Below are 16,101 nucleotides of genomic sequence, written 5' to 3' on the forward strand. Positions count from 1 at the left end.
AACTAAAATTTTAAGTCATAATTATTACAAAACTTATGTTACATTCAAACCAGAACTGAGGTCCCAATTTGGTATTTGCTGGTATAATCAGAACACCCAAATGAAGGCAATGGATTTCTTGTGACTTTTTGGATTAGTTTAAGAAGGCTTGCTAATTTGGAGAATTTTTTAAACACTCACATTATGAAAGTTATAATCAAGATATGTAATCTAAAGTCAAGGATAATCATCTTTTACTACAGAAATGTCAGACATGAGCTGAGTGGTTTCACTGCTTAACTACTTTTCTTACTTGACATTTAACCTTGAATAAACACTCTTATATATGTGTTCAAAAGTTTTCTTGGGGATTGAAGCACTCTCAGTGAGAATTACAGCGTGAACTCTGCTGTATTTCTCAGCTGGACTGGCCACTCAGACATCTCCTCTCAAGCTCAGGGTTATAGTGGAATCTCTGGGTGTTTCAATAAGTTAGAAAAGGAAAATATGGTTAGGAAGTTTTGGATATGAGTAAATTTGGTCAGAAGACCAAAAGTAACAAAAACAGACCCAATTCATTTTATGTTTGTTTCTTGCTTTTAAAACCATTCCTTTGTATTATATTTTCCAATATATTTTTTTTTTTATTTAGAAAAGGAAATATATGTAATCTATATATTGGTCTTAAATTACCAACGTATGGTGTATACTAATGAGTCCTTCATCCCAAGAACTAAAATGTATCTGTGTCTGATGTTTGAAGGAGGTTTTAATTGTTCAGACAAAGGAAGATTGAATCTAGTAAATAATAGGAAACAATAAAGATTCAGAAAAAACAAAAGAGAAACGCTGTTTTTTGACATAACAGTAATACTATAAAGTCAACTGATAATAAGAACACGTGCCTATATTTACCATGTTAAGGGCTGTAGTCCTGAAAGTGCCATTTTAGGAATGTCATGAATATGCATATTTTTCTTTTTTATCGTCAATAATTCACAATGTATTATTTGTAGCATGTGTAATCTGCATTCTGCCACACTAATAAATATTTGTGGAGATAGAGTGTAACAATAGGCAATAAGCAAATGTAATCTGACATCATTCATTCATTAATCAGTCCCTGGATATGAATTTCTCAGACTTGGACTTGACTAAGATTTCTCCGGTCATCGTTTTTCTTCGTGGTTTCAGAGCTTATGCATTGCTATCTTTGGGATATAGTCAAAAGTTCATGTTCTATTCAACTTTAGGTTGTGTTATATTTTTCCTGTTTTGTTAAACAAATGAATCCTTCCTTGGATATAGGGTATTGTTTTTCTGGTCCACCTATTGTCAGTGATCTGTATTTTAGATGGCTGGCATCTATACCCATTTGCAAACTGCCACACATTGAGCAGTAGAGACAAAACAAACAAATCCATGCAGAAATATTAAAGATAGTCATTTCCTTTTGCCTAGGAAGAAGCATTATTTTCCCATTACCCCCTGTTGGGTTCTTTTCTAGGCATATGTACTTCAATTTCTGGTATTGATTGCAGCCCTCATGAACAGCTTACCCATATGCCTGTGTGATCAGCTTCATTAGCTGTTGCATTCATAGTGCTGTGAGCATCTGTATCTGTAACTATTATCCAGAAATATCTCTGGTGGGCGCTGATAATCACAATGAAGTATGTCACAAAAGACGTCCGAATTCAAACAAATTTTGCCCCTGACCCCCAACTCTGCCCAAATTTTGCTTGTACATTTTCTATATACTACCTACTTTCCTCTCTCATTTAATACAGTTAATTTTATTTTATTGTTTCTGGCTATCCCAGTTAATTGCAGACTTAGACTTAAGGGTCATGTATTGTTTATCTCTGCATCACCTAAATTGTCTAGACAGTGACTGGCATTTGGGCATTAGTCAACACAGTTTGATTGAATAGATTAATGTTCTCCTTCTATTTAATGAGGTTTGTTTCTGTGTAATGAGGTCTGCTAAAGAAAAGATCCATAATCTTGTCTTGTGGTGTCTGTGTCCCCATAGTACCCTGTGCATCGTGGTAAGTATTTGTTGACTTGAATTGGTAGAATTTACTGTGATCTGGCTTTGTAAATGAGCGGTCACTAACATCTTTTTGATTTTGAAAGTAAGATCTTTTCTCCAAAATATTTTTTTCCCTGTCTGCCATAAATCTTGTACATGAACCTGAAGGCTCATGAGACTGTCCTTAAAACACAAAACTGCAAGGAACCGAAGCTCCTTAAGTCTGTAATCAGTTCATACACGTTAGTAGAACTAAATAGGGACTAAATTTGGCATTGCTTTTACACCACATCTGTCCAATTTTGTCAAGAGAGGACAGGAGGGGATCAAAAATAAGCTAGTCTTCATTGTGTCAGGATGGCGTTGCGGCAAATGAGTGATATGAATAAAAGCAGGTAGGTTGAATGAGCGTAACCGTTAGCAAATCACTAACTGATGTCAAATTTAGAGGAATAGTCCTGGAAGTGAGCTGGGACTTTATCCTGGTATGTGGTTTCCTTCAGCAACCAGGTATTTATTCTCACAGCTGCTCGTGGGCGCCTCCAATGACTGTGCACAGCTCAGTGCCTCTCCAGAACGGCCCTTAGCTGAGGGAAACTGCTTTGCCCAAGTTTATGCCTGTTTTCTGGGGGCAACCTGTGTCCAATGACTTCATAGAGGAGTAAAATGGCATGGCTTCTTTGCCTCCATTGCAACAAGGCAAGGGCCTTCCTAGCTCCAGAGCTCCCTGTAATATCCACCGGATATCTCTGCTGAAATTTTATCACAGTTCAATCTTTCTATTCGCCCATCCTGCTCCCCTTTCTATTCGCCCATCCTGCTCCCCTCACTCCTTCATCCTTTGTAAACCACTTGCCTGCCAACTTCAGAGACTCAGCATGTTTCTTGGGATTTGTAATGAAGACAGTTGGTACCAGCTATTGATATAGGAAACCGACTCTAAAATGGGGTTCTCAACCTGGATTGCTCAGCGGCTGGCTGGCTGGCAGTCAACATTTCATTGCTCATGGAAGACGGAGCACTTGTCATGTGTGTGGTTGTGGTATATTCAGCCCTCACTGGTGGTGAACTGGGATGGAATGCTGGTGGAAGGAAATGTGCTGGTGTGTACTCTACAACAGGTGTTTGATCGGTTTGGAGGAATTAGTAATTCTATTAAATAGGGTGGCTATTACTGGGGATCATCAATGAATTAAAGAAAGACAACCAAAGGCTGGAGGTGAATAACTCCTATACAAGAGAAAGCGTGAAGGACAGTCATTATCGCAACACATAGACTCTTAACTGCTGCAGTAGAGGGCAGAAAATGATGAGGATTCAGCTCAGTTCTTATTTATGAGGGTGAAAGAGCTCCAGAGATGACTGAGCCTTAATCTTCAGCATTTGCCAATCTCGTATGCCAAAGTCAGCACCGTGACTGTGAAGGAGTGAGACGCTTATATTTGAAATGGGTCCATCAGATTGGTGCCCTCAAAATCTTGAGTCCCTGGATTCACTTGAAGCTTTTAGTTCTGCAGGAATAGTTCACTCCTTCCTATGAGTGGCTAGTACTCTTCCCTTTCTTCAAGACATTACAGAGTCTTCTGCCTTGTGAGACCACATGCATCTACTTTATTTAGATGATATTTAAATGAGATTTTTGGATTTAAGTTTTAAAGTTGATGCTGGAGTGAGTTAAGACCTTTGGGGCTCTTGGGTTAGAATGAATATATTTTGCATATGATAAGGACATGAATTTTGGGGGACCGGGGACAGAATTTTATGGATTGAATGTGTGTCCCCCCATTCATATGTTTAAGTCTTAACCTTCAGTGTGACTGTATTTGGAGATAGGGACTTTATGGAAGTAAATAAAGTTAAATAAAGTTGTTAACTGTGCGGCTCTAATCTGATAGGATTAGTGTCCTTATAAAAAGAGATACACTCTTGGCCAAATAGGGACAGAGCAAGGTGGCCATCTACAAAATAGGAAAAGAATTCTCACCAGAAACCTAACCCTGTTAGAAGTTTGATTTTGCACTCTCCAGCCTCCAGAATTGTGAGAATATAAATTTATTATGTTTAAGCTACCTAGTTTATGGTATTTTGTTATGGTAGCCCCTCACACTAATACATGCCTCAAGGACTAATATTCCCAATGGAACACTTAGAAATTCATAAAACTCTTAATCTCTGCAGATCTGATTGTAAGAGGGGGGGTGTCCACCTGGGGATGCAATGGCAGTTCTGCTAAACTTAAAGCTACAGTTACTACCCGGTTGCCTTTGGCTCATTGTCCCAAGAGACTTGTAGATAAGGAAAGGAGGCCCTTTCCTGAGTCATTGTGGAAAAGCTTCTATTATACAATGGGGGCAGGAAAGAAAATGCTTAGCACCCAGGTAAGCCCCTGGGGTGTCTTTTAGTACTTTTCTGTTCAATCTTTATTGTAAATGGACAAGACATCAGCTGTACCCTGGGAATGACAAGGTAGACAAGAGCACAGACCCATAGGTGAGGGTCTGTTTCACCACACTAAATAAGTCCCCAAGGTGAATCAAGGCTCTAGAGAAGGATGTGGGAAATATAACATCAGTCATAGAGGAGAGACGATGTGTACCTGTTGTGGCTTTATGACTTGCTACAGTGGAATGGCTGTAGTTAACCCACTGATCTTCCTTAGGTAAGTTTTCCTAGGAAAAGAGAATTTTAGGGAAGTTCTTTTCAGATGGGTAGAACTGCCTATGATTGACTAGAGTGGATTCTGTGGTATGCTGTCCATAGCCCCCTTTAGAATGGTATAGCCATCATCCCAAATGCAGGGAGTGTTAGCTCCTATTGTTCACGGTTAAGTTCCTGTCTAGGAATTGACCTCGGCCAAAGAAGCTGCCACACTTAAGAGGGAAGCCTATGTCCAATGCCAGAACAATGGGGGGGCGGTGCATGCAAACGTCTAGCCTTCTTGCTTCAACTGGGGACACTCTGAAGGGTCTTTCAGATTTAGATCTCCACAAAGATTAACTTAAGACTTCACTATAAATGCATCACGGCTCAACTTCTCCAACTGCTCAATCCTGCTTTGTTTACCTGTCGCAAGTGATTTTCCATGGATGAATTCCCAATAAATGTCCCTTACACACATCTCAGTGTCGTGGGATTTTTTTTTTTTTTTTCCGTGGAATGTAACCTGCCTCAACACTAATGTGATGGGAGCATAAATTTCAGGGGCCGAACAAAAGCAGGTATAGCATTTAGGAAAAGAGATAGAGATCCGAGTTTGGCTTTTGGTGGAGTTCTACCGCAGCTCAATTTTGATTTGGCTCTACACATTGTTACTTTGGGAGCCAGGCTGATGAAACTCTTTAGGAGACACTGACCATCTGTGGAGAAAAGAGGGAATGGGAAACTGCTCCCGGCTCTTCTAGATCCTCCTCAGAAACAATGAGTAATACTTGTACTCAAATATTATTGTCCAAACCTTGTCACATGGCCATGCTTGAGTTCAACACAGTGATCATCTTTGGGGAGAGTGCCGTGAGACGGGGTACTGGACATGAGAGCACAGGAATTCAGTCTGCTACAGGGACTAGAGCAGGGCAGACAACTCAGAACCTGTGCAAGAGAATTTGAGCACAAGAGGGAAGTGAGATTTCCGGGAAAAGGCAGAAACTGTGGACATTGTGAGGGCTTTGGGTTCCAGGTCAGAGATTATCTATCTATCTACCTATCTATTTAAAATTATATATAATTATAATTATATATATATTTTAAATGTTTATTTTTGAGAGAGAGAGAGAGAGAGCGAGAGCATGTAAGTGGGGTAGGAGCAGAAAGAGAGGGAAAGAGAGAACCCCAAGCAGGCTCTGTACTACCAGTGTAGCTTCTGTCTCACAAACTATGAGATCATGACCTGAGCCAAAATCAAGAGTCAGGCGTTTAGCCTATTGAGCCACGCAGGTGCCCAGAGATTATATTTTTAAGTTATGTAGTAGGCAGTATATGTGTTGGCTAAGAGCTGGAAGGAGAAATTGGTAGCTTTGGGTGAATTCCTTAATATATCTCAGCCTCAGAAAGTGATTGTAATAAAACTTAGCATGTAGTGTTTCTGGAAAGATTGAATTAGATAGGTTTGTAAAGTGATTACAAGTATGCCTGGCATCTAGATTATGTTCAATGGTTGTTAGCTATTATTAGTCATGAACAATAAATGTGATTTTTGTTAAGTCTCAGAGTAGGGGGTTAAAGTGGACTGGATAATTTTTATTTTTTTAAGTAATTTTTTTAATGCTTATATTTATTTTTGAGACAGTGAGAGACAGAGCATGAGTGGGGGAGGGGCAGAGAGAGAGGGAGACACAGAATCTGAAGCAGGCTCCAGGCTCTGAGCTATCAGCACAGAGCCCAATGCGGGGCTCGAACTTGTCAACCGCAGGATCGTGACCTGAACCAACGTCCGACGTTCAACCAGCTGAGTCACCCAGGCGCCCCTGGACTTGATAATTTTTAAATAAAATCATGTTTGTTTCTGAATTGACCATATAGAGTTACTGATTGGAAGAAAAAAGATATAGAGGCAAGGAATGTATGGCACTGATACGATTACCAAAGCATTTTGGTCCTTTCTTATAGAAGTTAACCTTTTCTGCCTTGTAGTATACACATTTTTGTTATTATTTTATCTTGTATGCATGTAATTTTTCCTGCTTGAAGCCAGGTGCTACACCTTATTAATCATTATTCTGAATATAATACCATGCTCAGTGTAGATGATTGTGACACTTTAACTGTGGTTAATATTATCAGTGTTGTTTCCATTGCTCTAAGTCAGTTCTCTGCTTAAAAAATTATCGACGGTGTCTTATGTATAATTTGAGTTTTGGTTTCCTTAGCCTGGTAATCAATGCCATCTATAACCTGGTCCTAATCTAAATTTTCAGATTTATTTCCTATTCACCACACTAACCCCGCCAAACTAAGCTATTCATTATTCTTTACATGTGTGTCTTGATTATTTTGAGTCCTCATTTTAACCTACCTCTTGGTTTTATTCTGATCCATGGTTGTAAGACACCTCTTCCCTTCCCAATAGCCCTCCCCCCACCCCCCCATGTAACTATTCTGTTCAACCAAAAGGAGTCTAGGGGCTCAAATTGGTTAGGTCCCACTAGGTAGAACCTTGTTTTCATTTGTGCCTAAGCTTCCTAACTCTCTTTGCCTGTCTGAGTACAGAGATGGGTGGTCACCTATACAAAGAATGGATGGTAACATGCTATGGATTAGGTCACTGTGCTCATATTGTAGCTCTAGGTATGAGCTCAGGGTCAGGAATATAATTCTATCATCCTTTTAGCATGCATTTTCCTGGAGGGACATATGATAGATCATTATAGGAACAGAAGTCTTTTGGACTAAGTTACAGGAGAATGTTTAACGTATTTTAGGTAGATAATGTGTCATATAAATATAATTTTATTCATAAAGTTTGATTTGGTCTGAGGATATATTCTGCAACTGCTTAGGAAGAGAAAGAAAAGAACAGAATGAGTTAAGACTTCAAAATATTTGGTGTTTTAAAATCTTTAATAGATGAAAATTAAAAAAAAACTGTAGTCCATTTATATAAAAGGAAGTATGAAAGAGTTATCAAAATATTTAGAGTTGGACACAATAATAAATGGTTGTTGTGTTATTTGCAATGTGCTGTCTTTTTAGTTTCAGTCCCTTGGGTTTGTGTTGATTGCTACTGAGAACTTCTACCAAGTTTTCTGCATTTACATATGCCCAGGAAATCTTGTAAATCTTGTTGGCAAAATCATTCAAATATATGCAAAACAAAAGAACATAAAATTGTGATACTACATTTCTAATGAGAGAGAACCTTGTGCAGATATACAAAAGACAGGTGTTCCGTGCACATGGATGACAAAAGCCAATTCAAACTTATTTCTGATTTCATGAATGTTATTTGGAAAAATCCCAGAATAAGAAAAATTAAGTCTGGTGCTTCATGAATGTGAAAGGCTAAAAAATGAATTTGAGAGAATGTCGTGCCAATTTAATTTAAACCATTTAGGTGAAAACTAAATAATGCTATAAATATCTAAGTATGCCTTTCATATGTAGTAAAATACCTCAGCATTTGGAAATAATTGACTGATTGAACATTAGTTATAGTTTTCATGAAAGCGACTGGCGTCAATGACAGGATCCCAAAAGTTGAGGCGTAAAAGCGTGGATGGTTATCATCTGGTTCAGCGTTCTCAACTCACCAATGAAGAAACAAAAATGATACTTACTCCATCGCAACCTATGCTGGAGTTGCAGTGGAGTTCAAGTCATCTGACTATTACTTAAAATACCCTCCTTATTTTCCGTTCGATCTCTATTACATAGTTTTCATTGAATATTTTGAATTAGCAAGATATTTTTTGGTAACATGATGATAGGAAACCCTGAGGGCTAGCTTGTTACTACTGCCCAAAAGAGACTCATGGAAACTGAGGCTACGAAGTGAGCCAATTTTTCAAGGGATTAGAGGCAGGGATAGAAAAGGGTCATGGGGCAAAGCTGCTCCATTCTTGCCTCTTTACCCTCGCCTTGCTGGCATTTGTTCCATTTGTCTCTCCCCACTGATCAGCTTCTCTGCTCCTCAGTGACATCATGCTTGAGAGTTCTGCCATGTGTAGCCAGTGCAGTATGAGGTTGTGTCACTACAATTCACTTTAGCCATCAACTTTAGTTTCTGTCATGTGCTCTAGTGCCCCCAACTAATATTTCAGCAAGAAGAAGGGGCAATCTGACTGGCTGGTTCAAATCTGGTGTATACTAGCCAGACTTGTTATGGAAAACATGGAAGGGGCATCACTGCCTACAGGATTCGCCTTTGGTTAAGAAGAAGGTATTTTCAGAAAAAAAGGAATATGAGCTGAGAAGACATCCCAGAAATTACCTGACAGAACTTGTTTCCATCACTCAACAAGCATTTATTGAGGGCTGATCCCATGTGTCAGCTTGTAAAAGTGAACAAAAGAGCCAATGTCCCTGGCTTCAGTGAGCTTGTACTCTAACTTAGAGGGCAGTATAATGGATCCTGAAGGGTACACATGTTGCAGGATGCATATTCTGATTTATAGGAGTTTGGCATTTATAGTTTGGCAATTTATACGCCAATAAGAACTCGAGTCTGGAAAGCTTAACAGTTGAAGAGATTAAATATTCTGCATAATTTCCCTTTTATGACATTACTAAATCAAATCTATCAACATTTTCAAGTACCTACTGAGTAGTATTCTAGGCACTTCATGGGATACAGAGGAAGAATAATATAGGTCTTACTGACAAGGAGATTAAGCACTGCTGGGGAAATAATTTACACAGGGAACAACTACAGAATTTAAATATATGTGATTAAGTTTATGCTGGGAGCCATGAATGCAAAAAGCACTTGGAGAAAAGAAAAAAATCTCTGTAGGTTGGGTTCACCAAGGAAAACTGTCACAGGACATCGGGGATTCGTATTGGGGCACAATTTGAATATGACAATCATATTAGGTTCTATGATTTGTTATCTTCTCTAGTGAACCATTAAATATGGTATATATTTTTCTATTAGTACTAATTGAAATATATTAATCATGAATAAATGTGAACTTCATAGTCTTTATAGACCAATATGAGACATGGATGATGAATATAGTAGACTTAGAATTGCAGGCATTTGTGATATTCTGGTTCAGTATAGATTCATCCCAAAGAGATTTACTGATGGATGCACGTGGTTTACAAAGGGCGGATGACAGAGAATACTGTCATTGGCTAGTGCTGAATTATCCCTTATAAAGAAGATGTAAACATTATTTTCCCACTGGAATGGTTGACTGTAGTGTGTGGGCATTAGGCAATCGTAGGCAAGACCTAGGATGGCCAGCAGTGTTTGGAGATCTTGGGGAAAAATGTGCTGAGATCAACGGCACAAATAGAGAAGGAAAATCAAGGCACTAGAAATCCAGGATTCTTATTTGCAAACAACTCACGTGATGATTCATTGAAAATAAAGCTCACAAGAGCATTCTCAGTCTTTGTAAACCTTTGTTTAGAAAAATGTCAAATTTGCAATGTAGAAAATTAAGCACCGATGTCATCAAATTGGAAGAAGGGTTTCTGATAATTAATATGACCAGTCAGATCAGAGGTGATATTTCCGTAAAAACAGGATTCCTGTAAGCCAAAAACTACTCGAGGGAATGTTTTGGTTTTAGTATTTCTTATGTAGGGATCAGAAGAAAAGTGAACAGTGATTTTAATGTGGTCGTGAAAGGTTATTCTATGAGTGCCTCACCCTCCCTTCTCTCACCTGCAGTGTCACGACTGCCTGAAAGTCATGCGTTGTATTCTCTGTGAGATTAGGTTTTATAATTGTCATTTTCGGGGCATTTATATTACCTCAATACCAATCTTCAGAGCTGGAGATTTTCTGCTGTCATTGTAATGCACAATGTTTAAAACATATGATTTAGGTTGAAGAATTCTTTATTAACTACTTTTTCTTCTACCTGGAAGCATTGCTGGGGTCTTTCCAAAAGGAATTGTACAAGATGCTTCTCTGTAGCATCTCTGAGCAGAGAGCCATAACATTCTTTATTCTTCTCCTTGCGGGCCTGACACATTTCCTTGAAAAGATTATATACATGCTTGTAATAAGAAAGGGTATTTCTGTGGGAGTATAACATTCAGAGCCAACGGAATATGGATCACAGAATTAACTGTCAAACATAGTTAATACACAGAGAAACTGTGCAAAAATATCACAGGCTTACTGCTGTATCTAAAATCGGCCTTTGAGTTTTGAGAGAGTTTCCATTTGACTCTGTTGTCAGATGATTTCTGGTAAGAATGAATCCAGCCAGACTGAAGTGCAGAATAACACTTAGAACAAGATAACTTCTTTGTCTTTCTATACAGCCTGAGGAAAGCTGTTAGTGTATTGTAAAATACACAAATTACACATCAGATTATAATAAGAAACATGCTCAACACAAAAGGTCTAATGATCTTTGAGTCGGGTCACATTTTCATTAGTTTCATTATCCCCACCCCTGCCCCTCCCACCTAGAAACTTAGTGACATTTCTTCATTGAAGGTTTATAGATAGGTTTCTTTTTTTAAGTTTATTTATTTATTTTCATTGAGAGAGAGCATGGGGGAGGGGCAAAGAGAGAAGGAGAGAGAAAATTCCAAGCAGGCTCCATGCTATCAGCACAGAGTCCAGTGAGGGGCTCCATCTCAGGAACCATGAGATCATGACCTGAGCTGAAATCAAGAGTCAGATGCTTAACTGAGCCACCGAGGCACCCCTCATAGGTAGGTTTCTAGCTCGATGGTCTACCATCCCCTTCTCATGGACGCACACGCACACACTTGCGCACACACAAATGCACACGCTACACACACGTACACACACCATGCACACTTATATACATACACACAGCAAAATGCACACACAAACCCAACAAGTATACCTATATGCATGCATGTTCTGCATTCCCCAGACTGATTTATATTTCAAAACTAAAGTCTTACCCTTATGAAAGCCAGCATCTTTTATGCATTAGGAAGCCAGATAAAGCTCAAATCCCACAGTATCCCATAACCAGCAGAGAATGTTATGGAAAATCCATGGGAATGCTACAGTTTATACTCAAGCCTGGTACATCTCTCCTAGCCCTTGACACACAATGCAATGTAAGCACGCTACTGTCTGTAGTCTTGGGTCCTACATGGGGCAGTAGTTTAAGCAGTCCTACCCAACAGTTTTTGTCAGCACAAGTTCCCCCCATGGCTTCTGGTCCTAGGTCACCAAGGATCTGCTAATTGCCAAATTTAACAGACTCCTTTTAGAGAATTACTTAAAATCTCCATAGTACCTGACGCAGTTGGCTATGCTTTCCTCGAAATGTCTCCACTTCTCTCTTTTTAGATTTCCTGCTCTTATCATCACTGCCAGTCTAAGAATTGTCTCGACCAATTCTTGACCAAGAATTGTATCAGCTGAAAGTATGGGTGTCTTTCTGGGTCTAAGCCTTGCTCTATCTACCACTTCCCAGCACTGTCACATTTTAGATAATTTACTAAACCTCTCTCTGTCTCCATTTCCTCAAAAGTAAAACATGGGCTATGATAGCACTTATGTCAGTATGAAGTTGTGATGACTAAATAATTTAGTATATGTTAAAGACTTAGAAACATGTCTGGATCATAGTTATTCCTCCAGAAGTATTAGCTAATGATGGCTCCAATGCTTAGCGCATAGTCAGTGCATTGTAATTGGCAAAACCCAGTTGCACCAATAATCAAGTAATTAGTCACACCAATAACCAATTAACACTAGTGGTCAGAGTTTTAATTATTCTCCTTTCCTTCCTAGACCCCTTGCCCATGTATTCTCAACTTCAGTCACTTCAGCTATGAACTCCATGCTGGTGACTCACAAAAATCCCTGCCCCAACCATTCGGTCAAGCTTTATATTAACATAACTAATTACATATATATTTCCAACTCAACTTCAAATTTTATAGAATTGGCCCCTCATGATTATTTTTATAAATATGTTTCTCTTCCTGCATCTTTTACCATGATAAATGTAACTAGGGAGAAACATAGTCAGAAATGTAGATAGTCCTAAGCAAATTGAGACCAATCCCTTAAATTTGAGTCGAAGACATTGACATCTTTCACGACTATAGCCTTCTCCTTATCCTCACTGCTTCTTTCTTGGCTCCGGTCTTCATCTTACCCGAACTATTAAAATAATCTCTTAAATAGTCTCCCTACCTCTAAAATGTAACTCCTCCAATGTATCTTACCCCTCAACACTCCTCTTAAATGTTCTCTCTTAGGTGAAATAATCATATTTTTCTTCTCCCTAAAAGAATTTCATTGTTTCCCTTTTGTCTGGACAAGAAAGAAAGTCCCCCAACTAGAATGTCTTCAATAATCTGGTCTTTTTCACCTTTCTAGGTTTCCTATCTTGGGTGAAAGGTAGTGTCAGTGGCCTTGGAAGAGTGCAAGGTTTTAACATACAAATTTTTAGTCAATTGTTGAAAGGAACTTACAGAGAGAAACAAAGATATTCATAGTGGCCCCTCAACTTTTGGGTCTTGGAATATTCTGGTAATATATTTTCACACACACACACACGTACACACTTGTAATTATTATATATACATATATAATGTGTATATATGTATGTGTACGTGTGTGTGTGTGTGTGTGTGTATATATATATATATATATATATATATATATATATATATAAAGATTCCATGATACTTTGTGTCTTGATGGTCTTACTTGTAACTCATAATTCTAATAATTACAAAGTTAAATATTGTGGGATAGAAGTTATATATTAAAACAAAAATAAGTAGAGTTACCCAGGTGTGTGTTTTTCTTTATAAGGAGGAAACATAGTGTATATTTTATATAATGTATATAACATATTATTGTTGTCATTTGCATTTTTATGCTGAGTTTGTCTTTTCCATTAAATAAAACCAATACTTGCTAAATTTAATTAGAGTTTCCTTATAAGAATTAAGAATCATTTTATTTTCCTGATTCTTAGGCTGTTTATGGTTTTGTTTAAATAGACTTTGTGAGAGGATTGCCTTCCAGGTACCTTTCTGGAAATATGAGTTCTCAGGAGCCTACTTTGGGGACAACGGAGGAAGGAACGCAATTATCATGAGATTGTGGAGGCTCGTGAGGACCAAAGGATATGCTAATAGTGCATGTGATCCCCAGCCTTCGAGGCAGACATGGGCTGACTGCCATCTGGCAGACAGACCCTAAACCCAGCATCTGGGCCTGCTTCTTTACTCTTTTCCAAATGATGCAGTCTGCAAGTAACAATTCCTGATCATTAATTACTTTGACTCCAGTGTGAATTTTATGACTAATTATGGCCTCAAAAGGAAGGCTCAGCCTTCTGTGCCACTGCTACTGTGTTTCCTGGTAAGCTGGGCGCTGTGCTCAGGCTGTTCCAAGTGTTCTGACTGGCTGGAGAGTGAATAAAATCTTTTGCCTCCCAGTGAGACGCTCTTCCATTAAATTCATCCACAGGGATTCTCGCCAACACTACACATTCAGACAAATGCTGTTCTAAATTAGTTCCCCAGCCAACTATTCAGTGAAATCATAAATGATTTAAAACTATTAGCTTAAAATAACCTCTGCTGTTGTTTGTCCTTGCTGAATGCCTTCGAAGAAATCTACCCTTTATTTAGATGCGGTGTGATTTGGGTCATTTAAAGGAAAATATCATATTGTTTTTCGATTCTAATTTTCTTATACTTTCCACCTACTTTGTTTCTATTAACCCTAGTAAGATAGGAAACATTTCCTTCTTTTTTTCTTTCAATCCACAGTTAGAATTATACATGCCTTAGCTCCCACTGCCATACCCGTGTTTAAATTTGTATTTTAATTCCAGTTAACATATAGTATTATATTAGTTTTAGGTGTATGGTATAGTGATTCAGCAATTTCATATAACACCCAGTGCTCATCAGGACAAATGCCCTCCTTACTCCTCATTGCCTATCTCACCCATCCCCCCCCCATCCCCCCCTCTGGTAACCATCAGTTTGTTCTTTATAATTACAAGTCCCCCTATACCTCTTATCTAGTAAAACATATCAATAATATTTTCTCCAACTCATTATCTAACCTCAACTCTTTGCTTTTTCTCAAGAACAAAACTTTAAAAAAATTCTCACAGATTGCCCAGAATGGAAACAGTAACCATTGTAGGAAATAGATATTTTGCACCAATTAACGAAGATACAATAAATTCTTCTATTGCCCTGTGTTGAACACAATTAACCTGGTGGGCTATGACCTTGTCTTTATTTGTATCCATTTATTTTATTTGGTTTATTTCAGTATAAATCTGAGCACTTTGATACATTTTGCAAAAAAGAATTCAAATAAATCTGAGCACTTTGATACACTTTAAGAAAAGAATTCAAATTAAACATCAAATCAAATGGTTTTTATTGTAATAATATAGAAATAAGATGTGAAAGAATTGTGAAGCTATCCATGTGATTTTTTGAATGGTGATGAAATTCTGTAGTGAATTTTTGTTGTAGTTGAAGCTAGGTAGGAAATCAATGGTAATTAGAAACTTTTGCTCATTCTTAACATTTAACCCTATCCACACCATTTTTAAATGTTTAGAGATGATGTAAACTCTATGCATATATGACCCAGAGGACTAAATGATAACAGATGTGATAAGGGGTGAGTATCAAAATCAGATCAGCATTCTATCTCCATGTAAATAATATCCTTAAGAGAATGAGAGTATTCATACCATCAACTTAATGAAGAGTGAACAATTCTGATAAAAATTCAAACTTAAAATTTTCCTGTACCCAACTAGGTTTTGAAAATACTTTTGATTTTGACAAAAAAATAAAAATAAAAAATAAAGATAGTAAAGGCATCACATAAAGCAATGAAATAAGATGATGTACATAAAACTTCACTTTATGAAACAGTATTTTATCATTTATGACTCATAATAAGAAGCTTCCCTTTATTCTCTTTACTATTCTGGAGAGTCACACTTGGGTGACCCTAGAGTATGTGTCTTTAAAAAATTCTACGTAACAAGATGGAAGTACGAACTAAGCACATTTGTTGCAAAATGAAATATGTTTATCTTGAATAGAAGTACCTGTGGAATTGTTTGAGATGTGAGGTACATTAGCTGCTTGTTTCATGGGGACACCATTTTTATTTTAAACAATTGTTGACATGTTGTTTAAATATTGTTGACATATTTTATGGGGCGCCTGTATGGCTCAGTCGGTTAAGTGTCTGACTTCTGCTCAGGTCACGATCTTGCAGTTCATGGGTTCAAGCCCTGCGTCAGGCTCTGTGCTGACAGCTCAGAGCCTGGAGCCTGCTTTGGATTCTGTGTCTCCTTCTCTCTGTTCCTCCTGCACTCACACTCTGTCTCTCTGTCTCATAAATAAATAAAGCTTAAAAAATTCAAAAAAGACATTATTGACATTTTTATTTTAAACAAGGATTGGCAATCACA

The sequence above is a fragment of the Panthera uncia genome (genome assembly GCF_023721935.1).
Source record: "Panthera uncia isolate 11264 chromosome A1 unlocalized genomic scaffold, Puncia_PCG_1.0 HiC_scaffold_17, whole genome shotgun sequence".
NCBI lineage: Eukaryota > Metazoa > Chordata > Mammalia > Carnivora > Felidae > Panthera > Panthera uncia.